This window comes from Pristis pectinata, chromosome 14, assembly GCF_009764475.1.
Source record: "Pristis pectinata isolate sPriPec2 chromosome 14, sPriPec2.1.pri, whole genome shotgun sequence".
NCBI lineage: Eukaryota > Metazoa > Chordata > Chondrichthyes > Rhinopristiformes > Pristidae > Pristis > Pristis pectinata.
In genome coordinates, this window is record NC_067418.1 from 46,380,027 (window position 1) to 46,406,263 (window position 26,237).

Consider the following 26,237-nt stretch of genomic DNA (forward strand, 5'->3'; position numbering starts at 1 on the left):
AAAACTTAAATAAATACTTGAAAGGCATTTCCTCCTGAGCAATCTCAACAATGTGCCTGCCACAGTCTGTGAGCAAAGTAATTCACACACTCGGCTTATAGCTACTGGATCATCCATCTGCACAATAAATCCTCATTCTTCCTTCACTTGCTCAGTATGTCTCATCATGGCATAGTGCAGCACAACCAAAGTAAACTCATGTCAGTTAGAGTAAGGTGAAGGTTTATTGAGGCCCATACACTTATTCTTTCACTGGATGAATTAAGAACAGTACAATGAACTGAAATCCCCAGGGTTAAGGATCTGAGTGCCAGATCTTTGTACCTGGAAGCTCTGATAATGCACTATCTGACTACTGGAAGTCCTGATGGTTCAACATCTGGATCACTAAGTATGGTTTGCTGTGCTCCTTTTTTGCTCAGTGGGGTCCCACTTCCTGGACCCCCTTTCCATTCACAGAGAATCTGGTGCCTGTGCTCCCTTTAAATTTCCAGATCTGCATTTTTTTTTGTTTTTCTCCCTTTAGACTAATCTGATTAAATTCATTACAATACAGGCTTTCATCTAAAAAAAAGAATTAAAAAGAGTTGGGGTGTTAATGGAAATAACATCCAATAGTCCTGAAAATCAGAATGCTAGAAAAACTCGGTGGGTCAAGCAACATCTGGGGAGACTGAAGTCGTATGCCGATGTTTTGGGTCGAGACTCTTCCAGATTCCAGCATCTGTGGTTCTCTTTTGTCTTCAGTTCGGAAAATCTGCTGGTCTGATGCTGCCAAAGTGCCGAGCGTGCCTGATTATCGGAGTTTTAGAGTGTGACAAATTAACAGTCCCACTAACAAAAGCAAAGTGCTGCAGATGCTGGAAATCTGAATGAAAAACAGAAAAAAGCTGAAGATACTAAGGAAAGTCAGGCAGGAAATGTTTCCAGTTAAAGACTTTCCAGCAAAACTTGGAAAAGTTAGAAGCGTAACAGATTTTAAGGCAGGAGGGAAGGAACAAAACTGAGGGTCCGTGGATAGTGGAGGAGATTCGTTAGACTGGTTGTTGTTCTTCTTCCAAATCCCAGAATACTAACTAAATTTAAAATGCACAGCTGCCTTAGTGGGATCTGAACTTGAATTTATGTCAGAATCAGAATCAGGTTTATTATCACTGACTTACACGTCGTGAAATTTGTTGTTTTACAGCAGCAGTACAGTGCAAAGACATAAAAATTCCTATAAATTACAAAATAAATAAATAGTGCAAAAATAAGGAATAATGAAGTAGTGTTCACGGACCGTTCAGAAACCTGATGGCGGAGGGGAAGAAGCAGTTCCTACATCGTTGAGTGTGGGTCTTCAGGCTCCTGTACCTCCTCCTCAATGATAGTAATGAGAAGAAGGCATGTCCTGGGTGCTGAAGGTCCTTATTGATGGATACCTCCTTCTTGAGGCACCGCCTCTTGAGGATGTCCTCAACGGTGGGGAGGGTTGTGCCCGTGATGGAGCTGGCTGAGGCTACAACCCTCTGAAGCCTGCAATGTACTGCTACTTCTGCAAGCCCCCATTTAAATGGCTGGTAATACCTTGTTAAGGAGTACCCAAACACACAATTGCTGGGACTATCACGTAGAATGTTACACAGCAGCTCCCATTTCTAATAATAAAACATAAATAACTGCACTTAGATGACAGGAATCTTGCCTGATCAAAAGATCTCCTAGCATGGTATACCTTTATTTTTGGGTAAGCAAAAAGCAAAAACAGCAGATGCTGGAAATCGGAAATAAAAACAGAAAATACTGGAAATGCACATCACGTCAGACAGCATCTTTGGAGAGAGAGTTAATGTTGCAGGTCTGATTCAAGATCACGGACCTAAAACCTGGACTCTTTTTCTCTCCACAGTTGCTGCGTGACTTGCTGAGTTTTTGCAGCATTTTCTATTTTTATTTTATAGAATATTGGCTTAAATACAGAGGCAAACAGATCATTAATCAGCATTAAGCTAAACTATTTGTTATCCTGCGTTCTGGTAGCATTGACAAAGCCAGGACAATTAAAATTTTACTTGTACTTTTTCATTTGGTTTCTTGGGATTCTGATCATCCATCTGAACCAACAAAATACATCTTCAGAACCTGGTTTATCATCTCCCCAAAGAATGTCAGCTGTGATAGTGCAGCAGTTCATCAGTTAAGAAAACAATCTTCTCATGCAGCAAGATGAGAAATCATGGTCAACTAATACAAGCCACCATTTGTGGCCAGTTTTTATGAATCTTGAGTCCACTGTATTGCACCAATAAGCTACACTGTGCTGTACTGTAACCTGGCTTCAGACACCCATGGACTGAGACCAAATGCCACAGGTCTGGCTTCAGCTTGGCAGGAACCACTTCTCAGTTGTGCCAAAGAGCAAGTAATTCACCCACAAAACCAGTTAAACTCCATGGTTTGCTTCTCAGCCGACAATTCCACTTAACACCCACTTCTGCTCAAAATGCCGCCTGACTCCTTTAAATACACAAATTTAAAAGGACCTCATACCAAGGAAAACCCGTCCTCCTCCCCCGCAACTTCATTCACATTGGAGATTGAATATGAAACATTCTGAATTTAAATTCAGAGTGCTTCAGAGTGAGGGATTTTGCTCTCAATGCCAATTCTCGTGTCTTTTCTAACACGACTGAGGTTGTTACAATCTTGGTGGCTTGGTCAGGTTAGCTCTCAAGACACTAGAACAGTGTGCATCACTCTCTTCAGAAATGTTATCCATGTCACTCCACCAATCCCCTGTTCTTGTATCCAAACTAATGGCTGTTACTGTGGAAACAGCATTCTTATGCAGATTATTCCTTGGCGGATTAATTTAGGAGCTTTGTGTGTTCTTGAACGGCATTTCAGAGCTGTTGATTTTTTTTATTTTTTTAAAAAAAAGTGCTTTATGATAATTAAAGAGCTTTCCAGAACCTGGCTCTGCATTGAGGTATCACATTGAGATGATTGCATCTAAGGCTCTGGTCACTGCTTGGGATAATCTGATAAAGAGAAGTGTGGGCTTTTAATGAAAGGTCAGATCAATATTACTTTAAACTTATTTTAAACAAGATGATGAGAAATATTTCACAAAAGCTTCATGTGCGATCATGTCGCGCAAATTAATTTCCTCAGAATTTTAAATCCTGACAGTCACCCTAAATCACAAGCCAATGTAAACAAAGACATACTTTCCAGCAGAAGTCACTGAACAAAGAACCATGGCTGACATTAGGAGTAATTTATTCATCATTAAATCAGCTTTCCTATCAATTGTTTCTCTGGTCATTTCCCTGTATTTATATCTGTGGAGGAAGAAGATGGCTTAGAAAACTGCAGTTAGTCTGGTCACCATGGTGGCAGAATGAACCTGCCCTGGGCCCAGCACACAGACACAAGCATGAAGAAGGCGCACCAGCTTCTCTGCTTTCTTAGAAGTTTAAGAAGATTCAGCATGTCATCGAAGACTCCGACAAACTTCTACAGATGTACAGTGGAGAGCATTCTGACTGGTTGCATCACGGCCTGGGACAGGAACTCTAATGCACAGGAACGCAAGAGGCTACAGAGAGTGGTGGACTCAGCCAGTTCGATCATGGGTACCCAGCTCTCCCCACCATCGAGGACATCTGCAAGGGGTGTTGTCTCAGGAAGGCGATATCCATCATCAGGGACCCCCACCATCCGGGCCGTGCCCTCTTCTTGATGCTGCCATCAGGCAGGAGGTACAGGAGCCTGAAGACCCACACCTCAAGGTTCAACAACAACTTCTTCCCCACTGCCACTAGGTTCTTGAACCAACCTGAAAAACCCTTATTCTTCCTTGGACTACATTTCCCTCAATGTGCAGTAATGTTGTTACGTTTGTTTTTGTTTATTCTGTTGTGTAAATTATGTATAATTTGGGTTAATTTAAGTATATGTAATCTATGTCATCATAGTTGTTAACGTACTGTGCTGCTCCTACAGAAAGCTAATTTTCATAGCATTTACACCCTGGGTATGTATGCCCATGACAATAAACTTGAAACTTGAACGGGGCAGGAGAAGACACCATTGCAGGAGAAAGTGTGGTGGTGGGAGAATAAAAGCAGCTACTCTGACCCCAGGCCACCATCTCCTCGGTGTCAGCTGTGGCGAAGTTGCCAGCAAGCCCGACTCCCTCATCAGATGGTTGTGAATTCAAGTCTCATTTCAGGGACTTCGGCAAGAAAAACCTAGACGGGTACTGCAGTGCTGGGGGAACGTTGCACTGTCATACGTACTCTAATTTATACAAGATATTAACTGAATGCCCCATCTGTACTGCTGGTCGGTGTAAGGATACTTTGGCATTACTTTGAAGAAGGGTGGTGGAATCCTTTCCAGCCTCCTGGCCAATGTTTATCCCTAAATCAACAGCATTAAAACTAACAACTGGTTTTTGCCACCTAGTTATTTGGGGGACTTCCTGTGCATGTGCTGTAGGTACATATAGTCTTGGTGGTGATGTGGACAGTGAATCCTCAATTCATCTCCAGTCTACATGTAATTACATGCATTATACAACTGGAATACAACAGCCACAGGGTATAATGCAACATTCAGCCAATCGCCTACAATGGTTCACTGGTTCCCATAGACAGCGTACTCAGAATCCTATTGCAGTTTATACCACTACCTACTGACAATGCAACGCCTTATTCTGTTTTCAACAGGTTAGCTCTGCAGAAACAATGGAGTGAAATGAAAATTAAGTCATCAGCACGTGAGGGCTGACCACGTGACCCCACCCTCACTATCCCCTGTACGCTGGGCATGTAAATCCAACAGAAGTTCATTATTTTTTAATATTCATTCAAGGGTTGTGGACTTGGTAGCTGAGCCAGCATTTAATTGCCTCCCCCCCACCACCACCAGTTGCCCATCAGAAGGTGGTGGTGAGCTGCCTTCTTAAACCGCTGCAATCCTTGAGGTGTTTGCCCAACACAGGCAGTTGCCTGTGTCATATATGGGCCGTGTGTCACATGGAGAGTGCACTTCTTCTTCTTAGGCAGCCCCTCGGGGTCGAGGATGACTTGCTTCCACCCCAGTTTTGTGGGCTCTGAGGTGACTGACTGTTAAGGCCGATATGGGATCTGTAGACTTTACCACAGCTGGGGTAGGACGTGTTTGATGGGGTGGGTAGGTGGGTAGTTTGGGAGGTGGTGCACTCCTTTGGTCATTTTCTCTGAGCTTCCACTTGCTCTGGGTGAAGAGACTTGGGGTCCTCGTTGGAATCCAAGATTCTCTTCTCCATTTTGCTGGGTCATGGTCTGGGGAATCCCATGAATTGGTGAGGATGTTATTTTTTTCACCCAACAGAACTTAAGAACACCTCTCTGCTGCTGGTAACCTCTTGTCATGATGGAGCTTTGAGTGTTTTGGGAGTCTGGCTGAGTGAATGATGTGGTTCACCCAACTCATCTGGTTGGGCATAATCCCTGAAAGTCTAAGAATCTTGCACTGCTTTGAGGCCTGGTTCTTTGAACATCCTTTTTTTCAATGGCTGAAGCCAGAGTACGAGCAAGGGGTATGGCTCACTGATCAGTGCAATCAACACAAACGAGTCGAATCGCCACTGTTATCGGTACTACCACAGCCAGGAAGAAATTAGCTTAAAACATTCCTTATCTAGCTGGCACAGACACAATGGGCCAAGTGGCTGCTATCTGTGCTGTCAATGTCTCTGATTCCCTGTAAAGGTCAGTGAAACCAGGTGATTTGTTCAGTAAAACAAAACAAGATAAGAAACAGAATCAGGACTAGACTGTTTGGCCTCTTTTGTCTGCATTGTCATCCATAAAATCATGGCTAATCTTTTATCTCAGCACCACTTTTCTATATTTTCCGAATATCTTCTGATTCCTATATCTAGAAATGTGCTCAGATACACATGGCAATCATGGATACAGAGGATATTGAGCAAATCTAAATACAGAAATAAGTTCCTTCTTGCCAGACTGCCTTATAAAACATTGACGGATTCCCAGTCATTGACTTGGGTGTGGATTGACTGACTAGGAAGCTGGGCAACAGATCATAACGTTCCATTGGAAAACAATAACCTTCCTCTTTCATCATTTTTTCCCCCTCTTAAGGCCCAAAGATTCATACAACAAAATAATTCCAAGGAAGTCAGTAATCTGTCAGCACCTCCACAAACTGGCTGTGGGCAAGTTTAGACAATGAAACTTGGCAGACGATTCGGTTCTGAGAATCATCACAGCTGAGTCTGATCTTGTCTTAACCCAATGTACACAAAGGCATACTTTCCAGCAAATGTCACTGCACAGGGAACCCTGGCTGACATCAGGAGTAATTTATTCACTGTTAAATTAAAAGTCCTGTAAATAGTTTCTCTGATCAATTTCCCTACACGTCTGTGGAGAGAGAAGGTGATAAGGAAAGCCGCTGTTACCTTCACAGTGGTAGTGAAACGAAGTGGGTGGGGGGCGGAAGACAACATTGTAGGAGAAGGTTCACAAGACTTTTAACTTAACAGTTTATTCCTTATGTTAGCAGTGACTTTTGCTGTCAGAAAGGGAGGATGTACTGGAAATAGTTGGAGGGGAAAAAAATCTAGGAGCAAGGAATACAGAGAAAACAATGTAAAAATGAGGGAAGGTTTCAAAGAAGTAAAGCATTCTAGCTTTCTGCTCCTTTGCAGTTTCTCCTCTCCCTTTCCCAGAGCCACGAAATACCAAAGCCAATGCCCCTGAGGCAGAGGTCATTAAGCCCTGCACAGAGGAAGACTCATTGGAGGAACCTCCTGGGCTATGAGGCATGATTAAGAAAGGCAAACCAATCACCAGGCCATTAGAACAGTTCATTCACACAAATCCAGATTCATTGGTGGCTAAAATATCAGGGATGTTCCCTGATATTCATGTGTGCATGATATTCATGTGTGCATGAATATCAGGGAACAGCATCCAGCACTTGACAAACTGGACAATACGACATACACATAAGGAGCATTTGGATACTCAGCCCCTCAAGCCTGCTCTGCTATTTAATACGATCGTGGCTGATTTGACTGTAACCTCAGCTCTGCATTCCTGCCTACCCCCCCAGTAACCTTCCAGAGAAAAAAACATCATGTTTGATGGATGACCTGCCTCTTACCTCTGCACACTGTGATGTCGAGCTGGAGTATAAATTGAACTAATAACAAACGATCGGACTTCTGAATGCAAGATGCTGACATGTGCCCTTTATAAAAGATGGAATGCTTTGACGAGAATAATTATTCACAATAATTCACTGCCTGTCCATCCCAACATCAAAGGACTGGCCAGAAATTAGGGAGGGCAGCTTTGATTTCCCGCGTGTTTTCCATCCAATGTTGGAGAACTTGGAGGAAAAAACTAGGTGATGGAAGGTAAGCACTGAATCCTCGTCCACTTAAATTTTGATGACTTAGCCTTTTTGAAGGCAACATTAGTTGCTTACAGAGCTTGCTGAAACCTTGACTACTGCACTCAACTCAAATTTAAATGCTGGCGGTAATTCACATATTTCTGACAACAAACCAACCAAACTAATTTAGTAATTTATTCTCCATCAAAAAATGAGTGCACAGAAATAATTTCAATGCATTGCTTTCACTGGCAAGCTGATGAACTGTATCACAGGTGTAAGGAAACTTGGTCAAGCCCACAGTTAGATTGCCACCAGTTGCTGTCTGAGCCGTACTCCTCCATTGCCAGTTGGTGCTAGAAGTGAAAGTAGATTTAAAGTCTAGTTCCAGAGGCTTTAGTCCATTATTTAGTGCTATATTCGCGTTTTAATGCTTTTCCAATCAAAACCTTGCTGATTAATGTTCCTTTACTGGATTTAATAAGGTACCACTGTATCCAGAGCTACAAAATTTCCTCCTCCAACTCTCCGCTCTTTGGACTTTGACCTTGTGCATCCTATTCTCCCTGTTCAGCCACCCAGGCATCATACATCCTTACCAATCTGCCTCGCTTTCCTTAAAATCCAACATTTTGACCAAGTTTTTCTTGTCAGGCTCCCAATATGTTCCTTGGCTTAATGGCTACTTATTTTCCTTGCACTAATGTGCAGCATTTTGGGATGTTTCTCTAGAAGAAAATGAAATATTGTATAAATGCAAATTGTTGATTGGGTCCCCACCCACTGTGGCATCTTGTGGTCACAAGATCACAAGACAAGGGAGCAGAAGTAGGCCATTCAGCCCATCGAGTCTGCTCCAAGGAAAAGAGAAAAAAGAAAAAGAAATGAGAAATGGCGGGGGGGGGGAAACTATTCTAATCCCAATTTCCGGCCTTATCCCCATATCCTTTGATACCCCGACTATTTAGATATCTATCTATCTCTTCCTTAAACGCCTCCAATGATCTGGCCTCCACTGCTGTACCTGGCAAGGAATTCCACAAATTAACCACCCTCTGGCTAAAGAAATTTCTCCTCATCTCTGTTTTGAAACTGTACCCTCTAATTCTAAGATTGTGCCCTCTGGTCCTGGACTCACCCACCAAGGGAAACAGCCTAGCCACATCTACTCTGTCCAGTCCTTTCAACCTTTTAAGTGTCTCTATGAGGTCCCTCTTGTTCTTCTGTACTCCAGTGAGTACAGTCCAGAGCCGACAAACGCTCATCATATGTAAGCCCTTTCATTCCTTTCAGTGAATATTGGGCACAGTATTCATGAAGTACAGAAGTATTCCTTCAACCCTCTACTTAGCAAAAAAGCAGAGCTGGACTACAGAAATAATGGAAGCGCATTTCAGCCTGCTACATCAGGACGCAGAGTTTTCTGGTGAGGGAAAAGGAAGCTTTGGGGGAACGCTGGTAGGAGGCCAACCAAACATGGAGGGAGGCAGTTAGATCCACTTCTTTTAGCATTGGCTTAGAGGACGGAAATATGTTCCGCCACAATCCGAGGTTAGCCGAAGGTATGGTACATAGCAAGCACTTCTCACATTTTCACCCACTCAGCCCTTCCTTTACGACTTCTTCTCTAGTATCCTCAACTGAAATTGCCATTCTCCCCTGACCTCACTCAAGCCTATCACGAAGCCAATGAAGGCTGACATGATGTACACTTGCCATATCCCATAATTATTATAACATCTTTCGAGAAATGCTTTATCACACCTTGGTTGCATACCTGTAGATTTTCCTATAATCATTAAATATACATGTGTTGTCATCAATACCTTGCTCAAGCACCTCATAAGTCAGTCATGAAAGGTTATTCTATCTCAGGGTAAGAGCGAGGTTGGTGAAATGAAATAATGGTTTCCACATCCAATACCTATACACATACTTGCTGATCATATTGAAGCCCAGTTTTCTCCCTGATAAGACAAGGACACAGAGCCCAATGAGACTGGAAATGCAGTCCCAGATTTCTCAGCATGCACCAAGCACTTGAGTATTCCTGGTCTGTGTGGTTTAACCACTGCCTGAATAAGCATGTTGAAACATCATGGAACCAAGATAGATTCTTTACTGTCCATGTCTCAAGCTGTGATCTGAGCTGCCATCCCACAAAACCAGATTCCTTAAAGCAGCACAGCACAGCACAGAATAGCAAGGACCAAGCTCACGATTGTCAGTGCAGTCCATGCAGGAGCTGCTACCTTCAGCCCTGCAGTCTGAAACAGGTGCTGTGAAACAGGAAGGAGGAATGGCAAATGAGCTCGTCGTAATTTTGTGCACTCGCTGTTGGTCGACTTTGGGAAGACATAGCTGGTCTGAACAGTTGGGCAGGAAAGTGGAATTTATTCCAAACAAATGCAAGTTACTGAACGTGGGGAGAAGCAAAAAAGCAAGGGAATATATAATAAATGAGGGAAGATTAAATTATATGGAGGGAAAGATTAAATGGCATGGAGGAACAAATGAGCACATGAGCAAATGTACACAACCTTTAAAGTCACCAGGGTAATTCAGTAAGATTGTTCGGAAGGCATATGGGATGTTTTTCTTTATGAGCTGAGGCATAGAATACAAGAGCAGGGAAGTTATGCTGAAACTGTATGCAATAGTTGTTAAGACCATAGCTTGAATACTGGGTACAGCATTAGTCACAGTATTACAGGAAAGATGTGATTACACTGGAGAGGGTGTGGAGGAGATTTACAAGGATGCTGTCAGGACTGGAAAATTGTGGCCACGAGGAAAGATTAGATAGCATGGGATTGTCTCTTTCATAACTGAGGAAGCTGAGGGGAGATCAATTGATGTGTTTAAAAAAAAAGAGCCTAGTTGGAGTAAAAATAGGAAGGATTTATTTCTCTTAGCAGAGGGGTCAAAAACCAAGGGTCACTGACTTCAATTACCTGAAAGATTAGAGGGGAGATGAGGGGGAAAAAAATCACCCTCAGGGTGCTAGGGATCTGGAATTCACTACTTGAAAGGGTGGTAAAAGCAGGAATCCTTGTCACACCTAGAAACTTCTTGGATATGTACTTGAAGAGCTAAAACAAAATGATCAGGGTAGGAAGCAGGAACTAGGCTGTGCAGTTCCTCTAGGACTAGCACAAACATTATAGGATGAATGGCCTCTTTCCGTGCTGTATATTTTCAATAATTCTGTAAAAACATCAACTAGGGTTCCAGCCTTTCAATCATTGTGTGTATCTACAGGCCGTCCCTGGGTTACAAACAGCCTACTTACGGACACCCGTACATATGAATGAGCTCCCATAATATTATTAAATTCTAAAGCCTGACACACGTACATATATTCGTTCCTACGAAGGGCAGAACTAGTTTCCTCTCTCTCCAGTTTTAGTAATTGTTCTTTCTTATCAGTCTTATCTGTTTTTGATGTCATTTGTTAGAATACTGTGGAGATATGGTTACCATATCGAGTGATTTTTGTGTATTTCTGACTAATGGACAAAATCGACTTATGAACATCTGTATAAATGGAACCTGTTCCTTACCCAGGAACGGCCTGTATTTAGTACAGTCAGAGTACAGAAGGAGATGGAGAGCCATGACAACAACCTTTCTCTCAATGTCAGCAAAACAAAAGAGCTGGTCATTGACTTCAGGAAGGGGGGGCAGTGCTCAATCTCCTGTTTACATCAACGGTGCTGAGGTTGAGGGTTGAGAGCTTCAAGTTCCTAGGAGTGAACATCACCAATAGCCTGTCCTGGTCCGACCATGTTGACGCCACGGCCAAGAAGTTCACCAGTGCCTCTACTTCTAGAGGCTAAAGAAATTTGGCATGTCCCCTCTGACCCTTACCAATTTTTGTTGATGCACCACAGAAAGCATCCTATCCAGATGCATCATGGCTTGAAAGCACATATCACTAGGCTCAAGGACAGCTTCTATCCCACTGTTATAAGACTATTGAACGGTTCATTAGTACAATAAGATGGTCTCGACCTCACAGTCTACCTCGTTATGACCTTGCACCTTGTTGTCCACCTGCACTGCACTTTCTCTGTAACTGTAACACTTTCTTCTGCATTCTGTATTGTTTTCCCTTTTATTACCTCGATGCACTGTGTAATGAATTGATCTGTATGAACAGTATGCAAGACAAGTTTTTCACTATACCTCGATACATGTGACAATGATAAATAAATTTACCAATTTACATTTATTCACTCTATTTAAAACTGAAAGAATACCAAACGTATTTTGAAATTATAAGTCTACTGTTAGATATGTGACCTGCATACAGAACAGTACTGGTGTAAAAGTCACAGCAGGACGTCATGTGAGAATTGGTTCACATCTGGGAGGTAAACATAAATCACACACCTAGGGAAAAATAATGGATCCATTTCACATCAATTACTGCTACAGGTAACAGAAGGACAGGAGACCCCCAACTTCAGAATGTTTTTATATGACACAGGAGTTTGCTGAATATTAACAGAGAAACTCTAACGTGTGCACTTTTCCAAATGACAGCCTGCCTGAAGTTTGCCTCAGCAGTCTACTTCAGATCTATCAGTACGAAACTCCCTGCACACCACAAGCCCCATGTTGAAACCGTGCTTGCTTCCTTAAACATCCTGTTGGCACTTGGTGGAAGTTCAGAATCTCCTGCGTCTTTCTGCCTTTAGGACAGGATCAAAGTATTCAAGTAACAACTTGTAATGGAAACTTTTTACAGTCCGAGTTGATACTACATGCAGTTACAGATAATGCGCGGCAGTCCAGACCCTCACTCAATCCTAGCCCATTTGGAAAAGTGTGAAAAGACATTTTAGTAATGTTTCCTAAATAAAATACATTCAGATTATTCCTCACTTGCTTTCTGCACTCTCCATCTTTTCTCAAAGGATCACAGATCACAAGACAAGGGAGCAGAAGCAGGCCATTCGGACCCATCGAGTCTGCTCCAAGGAAAAGGGAAAAAGAAATGGGGTGGGAAAAAAAGAAAAAAGAAAAAAAAACAATTCTAATCCCATTTTCCAGCCTTATCCCCATATCCCTTGATACCCTGACTATTTAGATATCTGTCTATCTCCTCCTTGAACACACCCCACTGATCTGGCCTCCACTGCTGTGCGTGGCAAGGAGTTCCACAATTTCACCACCCTCTGGGTAAAGAAATTTTGCTCCTCATCTCTGTCTTGAAACTGTACCCTCTAATTCTAAGATTGTGCCCTCTGGTCCTGGACTCGACCCACCAAGGGAAACAGCCTAGCCACATTTACTCTGTCCTTTCCTGTCAACATTTTAAATGTCGCTACGAGCTCTCCCTCTCATCCTTCTGTACTCCAGTGAGTACAGTCCAAGAGCCGACAAACGCTCATCATACTTAAGCCCTTTCATTCCGGAATCATTCTCGTAAATCTCCTCTGAACCCTCTCCAACGTCAGCACATCCTTCCTAAGATGTGGGGCCCAAAACTGCGCACAGTATTCCAAATGAGGCCTCACTAGTGCCCCGTAGAGCCTCATCAACACTTCCTTACTTTTATACACTATACCTCTCGAGATGAATGCCAACATAGCATTCGCTTTCTTAACCACCGATCCAACCTGGTGGTTAACTTTTAAGGTATCTTGTACGAGTACCCCCAAGTCCCTTTGTACTACCGTACTATCAATCTTCTCTCCTTCCAGATAATAATCTACCCGCTTATTTCTGCTTCCAAAGTGTACAACTGCACATTTCTCAACATTGAATCTCATCTGCCATTTCCTTGCCCATTCTCCTAAACTGTCTAGGTCCCTCTGCATCCTTTCTATTTCCTCTATGCTCCCTACTCCTCCACTTATCTTGGTGTCATCCGCAAACTTAGCCACACAACCATTTATTCCATCATCCAAATCACTGATGTACAAGGTAAAAAGGAGCGGCCCCAACACCGACCCCTGCGGCACACCACTAGTAACCGGTAACCAACCAGAACGAGATCCTTTTATTTCCACCCTTTGCTTCCTGCCAACCAGCCAATGCTCCACCCATTTTGCTACCCTACCCATAATTCCATGACCTCTCATCTTATTAATCACTCAAAATATATATTGAAAAGAGGGAATACTTGAGCTGGCCTGCAAGGTGCTCATGAGTGCACTGCAGGGTTATGTCATGTCCAAACATGAGCTAGTGGGAAGCTATGGCCAATTTTGGATTTTGTTAGGTGTGGCGGGTAGGGGGAGGGCGGGTGTGGATGGAAATAAAGAAGCAAACAAGCAGAGACATATCAGAAATGGATTCCTTTTAAAGTAAGCAGCTACCACAGCTCCTTTGACACAGTTATGGAGTGATGACTCAGGAACTGAAAGGGGACAAGTGAGCCTGTGGAGAGGTGAGAGTGAGGGTGGAAGGTGGGGCCCAGGGGTAGGTGGGGATACAGGAATGTGAAGGGGGGGGGGAAGGGCTAAGAGAGGGAATACAAGGGAAGGAAGGGGAATGTAAGAAAAATCAAACTTTTTAATATTTAGAATATTCAATGCTGTTTCCAGGATGTTTCCAGTTTGTTATCTTTGCTCTGATGTTCCTTGGCAGCCAACATTACTTAAAATGCAGGCTGTTGCCTGTAAAATCCTAGTGCTCCTGCACCATGTGGTCATGTTCAGTTACATAGTGGTTCTGACACACACTTTGATCAAAATGGCCTTCCCCTTGGGCGGACTCAACAGGGCCTCAAGACAATACCGACTTCAGGTGACCTTTCTTGGATATTTTACTGATGTGAAAACCTATCACGAAGGGAATAGCTTCATCATTTGGGACAAACATGGAAATGGTGAAGTTACGATCACAGAAGCTGCTAATGCAAGTTTACAATAGCTTTCTGGGAGCAGTGCTGGGATCGATCCCTATTCAATATCCAAAATTGGAATTGGTATCAGACACAAAAATCTCATACAAACTTTGATCTAATTACCACCAGCCTGATGTTCATTCTTGTGATCTATTCACAGGCACTACTTCAGAAGACTACAAATCTTCAAACATTTCCATTAAATCTCAAAAATGCACTTTAATTTTCCTTCTGTTCCTTTTAGATACACAAGGGCACAACTGACAACAATGTATAAGCTCTACGCTCCCTGTACTCTGCCTGAATTGCAGAATCACTGTACTCAGTCTAACACCTGCCCAGCACACATCTGTTACCACATGGGCATCAGGTACTGTGCTACAGATCCCGGACTGCTCACGTAAGATTTTGGATTTATGTGGTGCTTTTAAGACTAAGTGTTTCAGACCTGTTTCAGAGAAGAATTATAAAAACATAGAATTATGAAGCAAGCAAGGGGCCATTTGACCAATCAGTGCATCTTAATCCCATTCCCAACATCTCAGATGTCAGGCCATGAGCCATAGAGGATGGTTTGAGGGGTACAGTTTGAGGAGTGTGTCTTAAAAAGGAGAGGTTGGCAGTGTTTCCAGTGTTTATAAAGGAAACTATCAAGGCCAGGGCATAGGGAGCTGAGTTCAGGCCTAGGACCTGTGTTCCTGTTCACTTACTGCTTCTTTTGGCAGCGTGTGGAACAGCAGTTGGTGCTGTCTGCATGGAGTTTGTACGTTTTCCCTGCGGGTTTCCCAGGGCAGGTCTGGTTTCCTCCCACATCCCAAAGGTATGCTGGTAAATTAACTTACTGCTGTAAATTACCCCTCAGTGTAGGTTAATGGCAAAAGATTCAAAAGGGGGAGTTAGTGGGTAATGTGAGAAATAATAAGGTGCAGGGCCACGAGGAGTAATGATGATGTGGGGGAAATGGGACTTATGGGATTGCTCTGCACGGAGCCAGCACATGGATACAATGGGCTGACTGGCCTCCTTCTGTGTTATAATAAGCTTGGGCACCAAATGTGGATTGGTTAAATTCAGGGATATATAAGGCGTCAGCATTGAACGAGAGCAGCAATTTCAGTGATGATATCACAGGAAACATAAGGACATATAATGATCTGAAAATACCTACATTATTCATAAGAGCCTCTTTCAACCAGATGGATGCCAACAATGTGCAATCAGCCATCAGTCAGCATGCATAGCAGGTTCCAAAACATAACTAAAAGTTTAATTGTGATTAATAAAAAAAATGCAAGTTAATCATGGTTTTAATTATATTCTTGAAAAATTTGTTTCCAATGGTCAGATGAAGAAAGTGGAAGGTAATAGGGACAAGGCTCCAGGAACATGGAGTAAGGCCCAAGACATCACGGAAGCTTGGTGTGCGAGGAACAATGGCAGGGTGAACTTGGTCCACTGGAGATTTTCCAAAGATTTTTTAAAAGTCCATTTTTCTCCCCCTGTTAAGGCCTGTAGTTCAAGGTTGTGGGGTGAAGGGTCGCGGGTGGTCAGCAGCAAAAGGACTGCTAGTTTGGGAGTGAGTGTGGGCTCCGTGACGATAAGGCAGCTAGTGGAGGTCCGAGACCAAATGGGAGTCCACAGTAACGGAGTAGACAAGTGGAATCTGTGGCACAGTGATGGCACACTGGGGAAATGCAGCCTTTGTGGGGAAGTGGTAGGATGGATTTGGCTCATGGCAGCTTTAAGAACAGATGAAATAGGAGCAGGAGTGGGCCTTTCATCAATTTGATGGCTCTGTCCTTCAACATGATCGTGGCTGATCTTCTACCTCAAACACCATTCCCTGCCCTCTGCCCATAGCCCATGATTCCTCTAATGTTCAGAGATCTACCAACCTCGGCTTTGAATGAACTCGATGACTGAGCCTCCTCAGCACTCCAAGTGTGAGAATCCTGAAGATTCACCACCCTGAGTGAAGGCCATCCTCTTCATTTTAGTCCTAAACGACCCATCCCTTACTGTGAGACCGTAACCCCTAGTTGTAGATTCCTCAGCCAGGGAAATATCCTTCCGGTATTTACCCTGTCGGGTAATACAAGGATTGTGTACATTTCGATGAGTTATAACTGTACAGCACAGCAACAGGCTGTTCAGTCCACAATGTCGGTGCTGAGCATGATGCCAAATTAAATTAATCCCTCCTGCCTACATATGATCCACATCTCTCCATTCCCTGCATATTCATGTGCCTAAATGCCTCCCGAATGCCACTGTCGTACCTGCTTCCTCTACCACTCCTGGCAGCGCGTTCCAGACACCTACCGCTCATCTCTCTTTCTTCCTCACTCATGATGAGGCCTGGACTAATCAAGCTCTCCTCATGCATGCTTGACACAGACACCGTGAACCGAAGGGCCTGTTCCTTTTCTGTACTGTTCTGTGTTCTAAGACAGGCCCACCACGTCAGAGTGCACTTGTTGAACCTTTGCTGCACTGCTGAGGCAAGCACACCAAACCGTACACACTACACCAGGTAAAGTCTCTTCAAGGCCCTGTACTCAAGTCCTCTTCCAATAAAGGCCGACATTCCATTTGGCTTCACAAATCCTGCTGCATCTGCGTCACAGCTTTCAGTGACTTGCATACAAGGACACCCATTCCTTTCAAGCATCAGCCTTTCTCAATTGCTTACCATTTCAAGAATACCCAGCATTTCTATTTTCCCTATCAAAGTGGAAAGCGTCACATTTTCTATATTGTACTCCACCCGCCATGTTCCCGCCCATTCTGCTTGCCTTCCCCCCCCCCCCCTTAGTCATCCTCATCACTAATTGCATTCCTGCATTTTATGTAATATTTTAACTTTTTCGTTTAAAGTTGATTTTTTTCATGAAGGTACATGGTTAACATGTAAAATGGCCAATGTGTTAATTGCTCATGTTTAATATGATTAATAGATATCCCTAGTTTTCTAATTTATTTGGACAGAAAAACAACGGACAGACTTCTGGGACACACAGAGCTGGTTCTTGCCGCTTTAATCTCTCACTTAAGTCGTGCAAGACGTTGGTATTGGTATTGGTTTATTATTGTCACTTGTACCGAGATACAGTGAAAAACTTGTCTTACAAACCGATCTTACAGGTCAATTCATTACACAGTGCAGTTACATTGGGTTAGTACAGAGTGCATTGATGTAGTACAGGTAAAAACAATAACAGTACAGAGTAAAGTGTCCCAGCTACAGAGAAAGTGCAGTGCAATAAGGTGCAAGGTCACAACAAGGTAGATCGTAAGGTCATGAGGTCATAGGTCATAGTCCATCTCATTGTATAAGGGAACTGTTCAATAGTCTTATCACTGTGGGGTAGAAGCTGTCCTTAAGTCTGGTGGAACATGCCCTCAGGCTCCTGTATCTTCTACAGAGACAGAGCGGGCCCAAGGATGGATCACGACACTGTAGTGCTCAGGCTGAACCGGGTCTGCTCACAGGGCACCTTGCCCTCTGGACATGGGGCACAGTACCTGCCCCGTGACTCATGTCCATCTCCCTGCCCATTTTAAGGTCCTTATCTGATTCTGATATGTCCATCAAAACTGAAACATTAACTTTGCTTCTCTCTCCACAGATGCTGCCTGACTTGCTCAGTTTCTCCAAATAAATTTTTATTTCAGATTTCTAGTGTCTGCAGTTTTCTGCTATATTGATTATGGTCCTTATAATCCTGTATCACAGCCTCCTGTTCACCATCCTGGTGCCTCATCATCCTTTGTTGTTCATTGTTCCTCCACTTTCTTCACTATTTTTACCTCCATCCCCATAGCTTTCAGCAAATCCCCTCTGTCTGTTTGATTCAAGTGTGGGTGTTAACTGACATCACAGATTTGCCTGAAGGATGGTTCTACCTGATCCCACTGAACTGGGGCAGCAAGGGCAGGTTAAAAAAAAAACATCAGCACTTTGGGCTCCAAATCACTCATCTCTGTGAGATCATTTGGTGCCCCTCTCACTTTTTAGTTCATATCCAGAGACCAGCAGTTTCACCAGCACGACTGGTTTTGCTTTGTGTTTATTTTCCCAGAGAAGAAGTCGAGGAGTTATTGGTTGGGAATGCAGCGGAGTCTGCAAACTGTTCCCAATTTTATTTAATTATTTTTCTTTGGTAAATAACCCAAAGTAGACAGGAAGTGGAGATTAATGTTATATTTTAGCATCTGAGGTCAGCACAACTTGTCAGTGACACTGCAGACCTACCACAGATTGCATACGTCCTTGCCAGTAACATCTTGACACTTTCTTGCTGTTAAGTGTCAAAGTAATGCCACAAATCACTTAAGCGAGATGGGCTGTGGAAAGCATCGACTCACCTCATGTGCTTCACAGGCACGTACGCAGTTTTAAAATATAAAGCACAGGAATAAAGAAGGGTTGAACCAAAGTAGAAAGTCTCCTGTTATGACTTTGGGATGAAGCAGAATCAGATTTATTATCACTGACTTATGTGATGTGAAGTTTGTTGTTTTGTGGCAGCAGGGATGCATAACATTTGTGTGAAAATGGCACCTTTAATTAATTGCGACATCCAATAGTTTTGAGAAAGTAACCAGTCACTTTCATGCCTTTGGAAAGAATTTCATAACTGACAACTGAGTTGCAATCGCCAAAGGGCAGGTCAATAACATAGAGCATTTGTGAAGATGAAGGCCTTTTAAAAATAACCTAAGGTCTTAACATTCATTAAAAAAAAGAGAATAACATACTCTCCACGGAGTTCACATTGTAAATCGGAATAATGTGCCTCCCCTTTTAAAGAATACATATTCTGTTACCAACTTGAAATTTTGCTTTTGTTTACAGCTCCTTTAAAGAACACCAAATCAAATTACTTCATGTACGACAGCTTAAGTCAAATGTTTGCACAGCTTTTGTAATGAGTCAGATGAAAGTTGGAATGAACTGAATTGCCACACGGAGCTTCATCAGTGATCAGAAATCATCCTTGTCCTTCAACTGTGGTTTACTCTCCACTGGTCCAGTCCATTTTCACACATCTGCTCTCATTCCTTCTCCTCCATCCCGGAACAAGGAGAGGGATCCCCTCGACCTTTAACCCATTAGCCTCCAAATTTAATGGATTGATTTAATGATTTCCAAGATCTCCAACAAGGGGCCATCTACAGACCTTCCTCTCCCCTTGCCTTCCAGAATTCAAAAGGAACTGTTCCAGCTGGGACACTCTAGTTCGTCCTTCCGTCTCAATCAACACTCACTCCACTTCTTATGGTACCCTTGCATGCAAATGCACGAAACACAACGTCCTTTTATCTCTTTCGTTCCCACATTCCAGCATCTCAAATACTCTTTTCAGGTGAAGTAGTGATTTACTTGCACTTCTTCCACTTTAGCACACAGAATTTGGTGCTCACCGTGAGGCATCCTTTACAATGAAGAAGGCAAGTGCAGACTGGGTGACTGCTTTGTTTAACACTCTGTTCAGTCCGGAAGGGTGAACCTGACCTTTCAGTTGACTGTCTCTTTAATTCTCCAGCCCACTCTGCTTTGGACTCCCAAACTATTCAATGTAAGTTCACCAAATGTACATCTCATGATCTAACTAAAGCACATTATAATCTTCCAGAGTTAACACAAAGTTTAAAAATTTCATGTAATCAGCAGCTGTTAGCTTTGTATTTCATATGTCCATCATTGGCAGTGTTCTTCTCCAGTACGTTCAGTTAAATATTCAGTCCCTCCTATTTACACCTCATCCAAACCTACCTTCTGAATTCACTGACAACTTTCATACCTTCTTACATCTTGCACCATCACCCCTTTGTCACTTAACCCTTCCTACGTTCCACCCTATTACAGACCTTGCTTTCGCCTTCTCCTGCCCTCCCCTGCCTCTTAAAACTAGGTTTTCTTTCTCAGTTTTCCTGAAAGGTCCCATCCTGCACCAACTACCCTTCCATCTACACAAAACACTCCTGACTCTGCACAGTCCAGTGATCTGAACGTTTCCGTATTACATCATCTTTCCTGGCTGTCTCCTTCATTTTCCAGCTCCCATACCGACCAGCACAAGGCACTGGGATTACAAACATAGAGGCTTTGCTCTTCGATCTATTTTCTAGTTGGTGAAACTCCTTTAGCAGAAGGGCAGTTGTATTTCTCCCTGTATCACTAGTTCCAATGTGAGTTGCAACAGTTTGGTTCATCTCTTTACTTTCCCAAAATGTTAGGTTCTTGCTCAAGGATACCCCAGACACCACCTTCCTGAGAGGGAGATGCAATTTGGGACACCTGACTTCACGAATTTGCTTGCGGTTGTGACTGGCACCCACCAGGTTGCTGCCATTGTCACAGGGTTTCATTACCAGCTTGCCAATTGACAACTCTCAGGTGATACCTGGACCCCCTGCCCACTTTCTATTCTCACAACCCATTCTACCTGGAGGGTGGCACAAATCTGAGGCAGTATTGCAATTTGTTTGAGATGTAGCAGCAGGAATAGGCCATTTGGTTTGCTGCCTGCTTTGCCTTTCAATAATAATATGGTTGCTCATTTACCTCAGCATTAAACCCAATCTCCTTAAGACCCAAAAATCTGTCAATCTTTGTTTTGAATATACTCAGCAACTAACCTCCACAGCCTTCTTAAGTCAAGAATTCCAAAGATTCTGCACCCCAGGGTGCAGAAATTTCTTTTCATCTCTGCCTGAATGGCTCACCTATTATTTTGATGCTGTGACCTCTCGTTCTAGAATTCCCAGCCAGGGAAAACATCTCCACTGCATCTACACTGTCCTGATGGAGAGTCTTGACCCGAAACGTTGACCATCCCTTTGCCTCCACAGATGCTGCTTGACCCACTGAGTTCCTCCAGCAGTTTTTTGCTCTGCACTGTCAAACCTTGCAAGAATTTTGTATGTGAATGAGATCACCCCTCAATTCTTCTGAACATTAGAGAATATAGGCCCAGTTTGCTTAATCTCTCCTCTTAGGACAATTCCCCTGATCCCAAGAATCAGTCTGAAACTTTCACTGCACCACCTCTATCCTCAGGTAGGAAGACATACTGATACTTAATCCATGACATTTCTGATGCCCTCTGCCATTTTGACAATTTCGAATTCCTTGGTCCCATCCAGCTCATCTTCACCATGGATGTTCAGTCCTTTACACTCCAGTCTCCATTAAGAAGATCTGAGGGCCCGCCATTTCTTCCTCGAACAGAGGCCCAACCAGTTACTCTTCACTATCACTCTCATGCGATTGGTGGATTGGTCGATCCTTATGATTAAAGGTGGGAACTCGCACGGACCCGAGCTATGCCTGCCCCTTTGCTAGGTATGTGACGCAGTCCTTGTTCCAGGCTTATTTGAGACCATTTCCCCAACTCTTTCTCTGGTACACTGATGACTGCATCGATGCTGCAGTCTGCAGCCGTGCAGAACTCAAAAACTTTATCATTTTTGCTGCCAATTTCCACCCTGCTTTCACAGCTATGTGGTCCATCTCGGACACTTTCCTTCCTTTTCTGTATCTCTTGTTTCTCTATCAGGAGATAGAATAGCAACTAACATTTTTTTACAACCTATAGACTCCCACAGCTACTTTGACCACCCATCCTCTCACTCTGCCTCCTATAAGAACGCCATTCCTTTCTCCCAGTTTCTTCGTCTCCATTGCATCTGTTCCAATGACGAGGCCTTAGCTTCCCTTCTGCCACAGTGTACGGAGCTCTCAACCACATCTCCTCTGTTCCCCACACATCTGCTCTCTCGCCCTCTCCCCTGGTACTCACCTTCCACCCCACCAGCCTTTGCAGTCAACATATTATCCTGTGCAATTTGCCTGCTTCTGTCCCCACCCACCATTCTCCATCCTACGGCACCTTCCCATGTAACCGGAGGAGAAATCAACACCACTCCATTCACCTCCTCCCTTCCTACCATCCAGGGACCTAAACAATCATTCCATGTGAAGCAGCACTTGCACACCCTCCAGTCTAATCTGCTGTATTCGGTGTTCACAATGCATTGGAGAAACCAAACGTAGATTGGGTGATTGCTTTGTGCAGCACTTGCCCTCAGTCAGTAGGGGTGACCCTGAGCTTTCGGTTGCCTGTCATTTTAATTCGCCACTCCACTCTGAGCACTCTGTCTGTGGCCTCCTGCTCTGTTACAACAAGGCTCAATGCAAGCTCGAGGAACAGTATCTCATCTTCTATCTGGGCACGTTGTAACTTGCAGGACTCAATACTGAATTGACTAATGTCAGATAACTTGCTCTTTCTTTCTGTTTCAGAATCAGAATCAGATTTATTATCACTGACATACGTTGTGAAATTTGTTGTTTTGCGGCAGGAGTACAGTGCAAGACATAAAGACATAAAAATTAATATTAGTTACAAAAATAAATAAATAGTGCAAAAGAGGAATAACAAGGTCGTGTTCCTGGGCTCATGGACTGTTCAGACATCTGATGGCGGAGGGGAAGAAGCTGTTCCTGGAACGTTGAGTGTGGGTCTTCAGGCTCCTGTACCTCCTCCCCGATGGTAGTAACGTAAAGAGGGCATGTACCGGATGGTGAGGGTCCTTAGTGATGGATGTCGCCTTCTTGAGGCATCGCCTCTTGAAGATGTCCTCAATGGCAGGAAGGGCTTTGCCCATGATGGAGCTGGCTGAGTCTACAACCCTCCGCAGCCTCTTTTGATTCTGCACATTGGAGCCTCCATACCAGGCGGCGATGCAACCAGTCAGAATGCTCTCCACCGTACATCTGTAGAAATTTGCAAGATTGTTTGGCGACATACCCAATCTCCTCAAACTCCTAATGAAGTAGAGCTGCTGGCGCGCCTTCTTCGTGATTGCATCAATGTGTTGGGCCCAAGACAGATCCTTTGAGATGTTAATGCCCAGGAATTTGAAGCTGCTCACCCTTTCCACCGCTGACCCCTCAATGAAGACTGGTATGTGTTCCCCCGATCTCCACTTCCTGAAGTCCGCAATCAGTTCCTTGGTCTTGCTGACGTTGAGTGCGAGGTTGTTGTTGCGACACCACTCAACCAGCCGATCTGTCTCACTCCTGTACGCCTCCTCATCGCTATCTGAGATTCTGCCAACAACAGTGGCATCATCGGTGAATTTATAGATGGCATTTGAGCTGCGCCTAGCCACACAGTCATGAGTGTAGAGAGAGTAGAGCAATGGGCTAAGTATGCATCCTTGAGGTGCGCCTGTGTTGATTGTCAGCGAGGAGGAGATGTTACTAGATCTGCACTGACTGTGGTTTCCCGACAAGGAAGTCGAGGATCCAGTTGTAGAGGTAGGTACAGAGGCCCAGGTTTTGAAGCTTGTTTGTTTCAGGACGGGCCAGTTGTGTTGCCATGCCTCTCCCTTTTTTTTTTCCATTCATTTGTATATTCTGGTCTGCTCAGGATGTTGCAGTAGGCCAGACTATACAACAGCTCCCTGATTTCACATCGCCAGCAAGACATTACACAGACAAAGGAGCTTCACTATTCGTTCAGTGTCTGTTCGTTTGTTCGTTCAGTTTCGCCCTGTCACTGACATTACCCTTCCCCACCTTCTCTGTTACTGGACTTTGCTTTCTCCCTTTCTCAGTCCTGATGAAGATTCTTCGACCTGAAACATTAACTGGTTTCTTTTTCTACACATGCTGCTTAACTGGCTGAGTTCTTCCAGCATTTCTGTTTTTGCTTCATAACCTTCCTGTCACCAAGGACTTACGTAATTTCAGTAAGATGTCTTAACTCTTCTACTCAAGTCCTCTTGCAGCAAAGGCCAACATACTATGAGACATCCTAACTGGTTAACGTACCGACAGCACAGAGACAGGCCCATCGGCCCACCATGTTCATACTACTCTAATTCCATCAACCAGCACTTGGTCTGCAGCCTTCTGTGCCTCGGCAGTTCAAGTGCTTGTCTTAAACGTTGCGAGATTCTCCACTTCTACCACTCCCTCAGGCAGTGCTTTACAGATCCCCAATCTGCTGAAAAAATATTCTCGGATCCTTTCTAAACCTCACCTTAAACCCATGCTGCCTGGTTTTAGATACCTCTGCCGTGGGGAAAAGTTTCTCACTACCTACCTTATCCATGCCCCTCATAACTTTGTGTAGCTATTATCAGGTCTCCATCAACCTCCTCTGGTGTGAGGAAAAGAAAGCCAGCCTACGCAGTCTCTCTTCATAACTGATACATTCCAGCCCAGACAACATCTTGGTGAATCTCCCCTGCACCCTCTCCAGTGCAATCACATCCTTCCTGACCAGAACTGCACACAATATTCCAGCTGTGGCCTAGCCTATGGTTGATGAAGTCATTCTATAAGGCCCCCCCCAACCCCCCCAGCTGCTGTTTTATTTTATAGCTTGACTAATGAAGGCAAGCATCCCATATGCATTCTTCAACTCCTTATCTGCCTGTGCTGTCACCTTCAAAGATCCTCTACTTGTACACCGAAGGCTCTCTGATCCTGAATACTCCCGAGGAGCTGACCATCCATTGTGTATGTCCTATCCTTATCAGTCCTTCCACAACGCATTGCCTCGCACTTATCAGGATTACATTCCATCTCTATTGCTCTGCCCATTTTACCAACATCAATATTGTCCTGTAGTCTGAGATTACCCTCCTTACTATTGACACCACCAACTTTCATGACATCTGCCGACTCACTAATCATACCTCCTACATTCATATTTAAATCATTAATGTACATAACAAGCAGTAAGGGTCTTGGCACCAACCCCGTGGTACACCTCTGGTAACAGACTTCTGTCATCACCCTCAGATTCCTATTGCCTTGGACCACGGGGGCTTTAACCTTTTGCACCAACCATCGGTGTAGAACCTCATCAAAGACCTTACTGAAGCCCTGTACTCAACTTCCAATGATTCTTGTACAAGGACACCCAGTTCTTCTGAATATCAATAATCTCTCACTGATTAAAAAATACTCAGTTTTTGTATTATTTTCTACAAGGGGAGTGACCTCATATTGAGCTTCTGACGCACAGAAACATTAAACTTGAGTGCAGATATCTGGAGATGAATGTTCATGTGTGGTCATCCCAATCAGAGTGCATCAAGGATTGCCACATCACAGCCTTCACCTGTCTCCACATTTTAACTCCAGGGAAACGTTTGAGGAAATGGTCACCTTCAATGCTAACCGTAACATTGCTACCCTTTATTGGCAATGCAGCTGTCTTCCTGGTTGACCTCCATTGTTCTAATCGCTTGTAATCGCAAGGTCACTCAAAACCCTGCTAACTCACAATGGTGGGGGGGTCACCATACCATTCTGAACAGAGATGCGGAGAAATTTCTTTAGCCAGAGAGTGGTGAGTCTGTGGAATTTGTTGCCATGGGCGGCTGTGGAGGCAAAGTCATTGGGTGTATTTAAGGCAGAGATTGATAGGTATCTGAGTAGCCAGGGCATCAAAGGTTATGGTGAGAAGGCGGGGGAGTGGGGCTAAGTGGGAGAATGGATCAGTTCATGACAGAATGGCGGAGCAGAATTGATGGGCCGAATGGCCGACTTCTGCTCCTTTGTCTTATGGTCTTGTGGACTGATGACAAGGTTCATAGATCCCGAAAAGTAGCAGCAGAGATGGATAAGGTGGTGAAGAAGGAACGCGGGATGCTTGCCTTCATGGCATAGAATACAAGAGCTGGGATGTTACAACCTCACAAAACATTGCTTAGGTCACACCTGGAGTAATGTGTACAGTTCTGGGTGCCACACTGCTGTAAGGACGTGATTGCACTGGGCAGAGTGCAGAGGAGATTCACCGGGATGTGGCCTGGATTGCAGCATATCAGCTATAAGGTGAGACTGGACAGGTTGGGTTTGTTTATCTTGGAATGGAGGAGGTCTGAGGGGTAACCTGATGGAGGTATATAAAATTTTGAGGGGGATAGGTAAGGTAGAGAACAAAAT

At 43.9% G+C, this 26,237-nt stretch overlaps 1 protein-coding gene across 1 annotated transcript in view; it reads right to left on the bottom strand.

Moving 5' to 3' along the window:
• The window catches only part of pdhx (pyruvate dehydrogenase complex component X), a 174,197-nt gene that overhangs the window by 10,877 nt on the left and 137,083 nt on the right, over window positions 1–26,237 (bottom strand). The window lies entirely within an intron of this gene.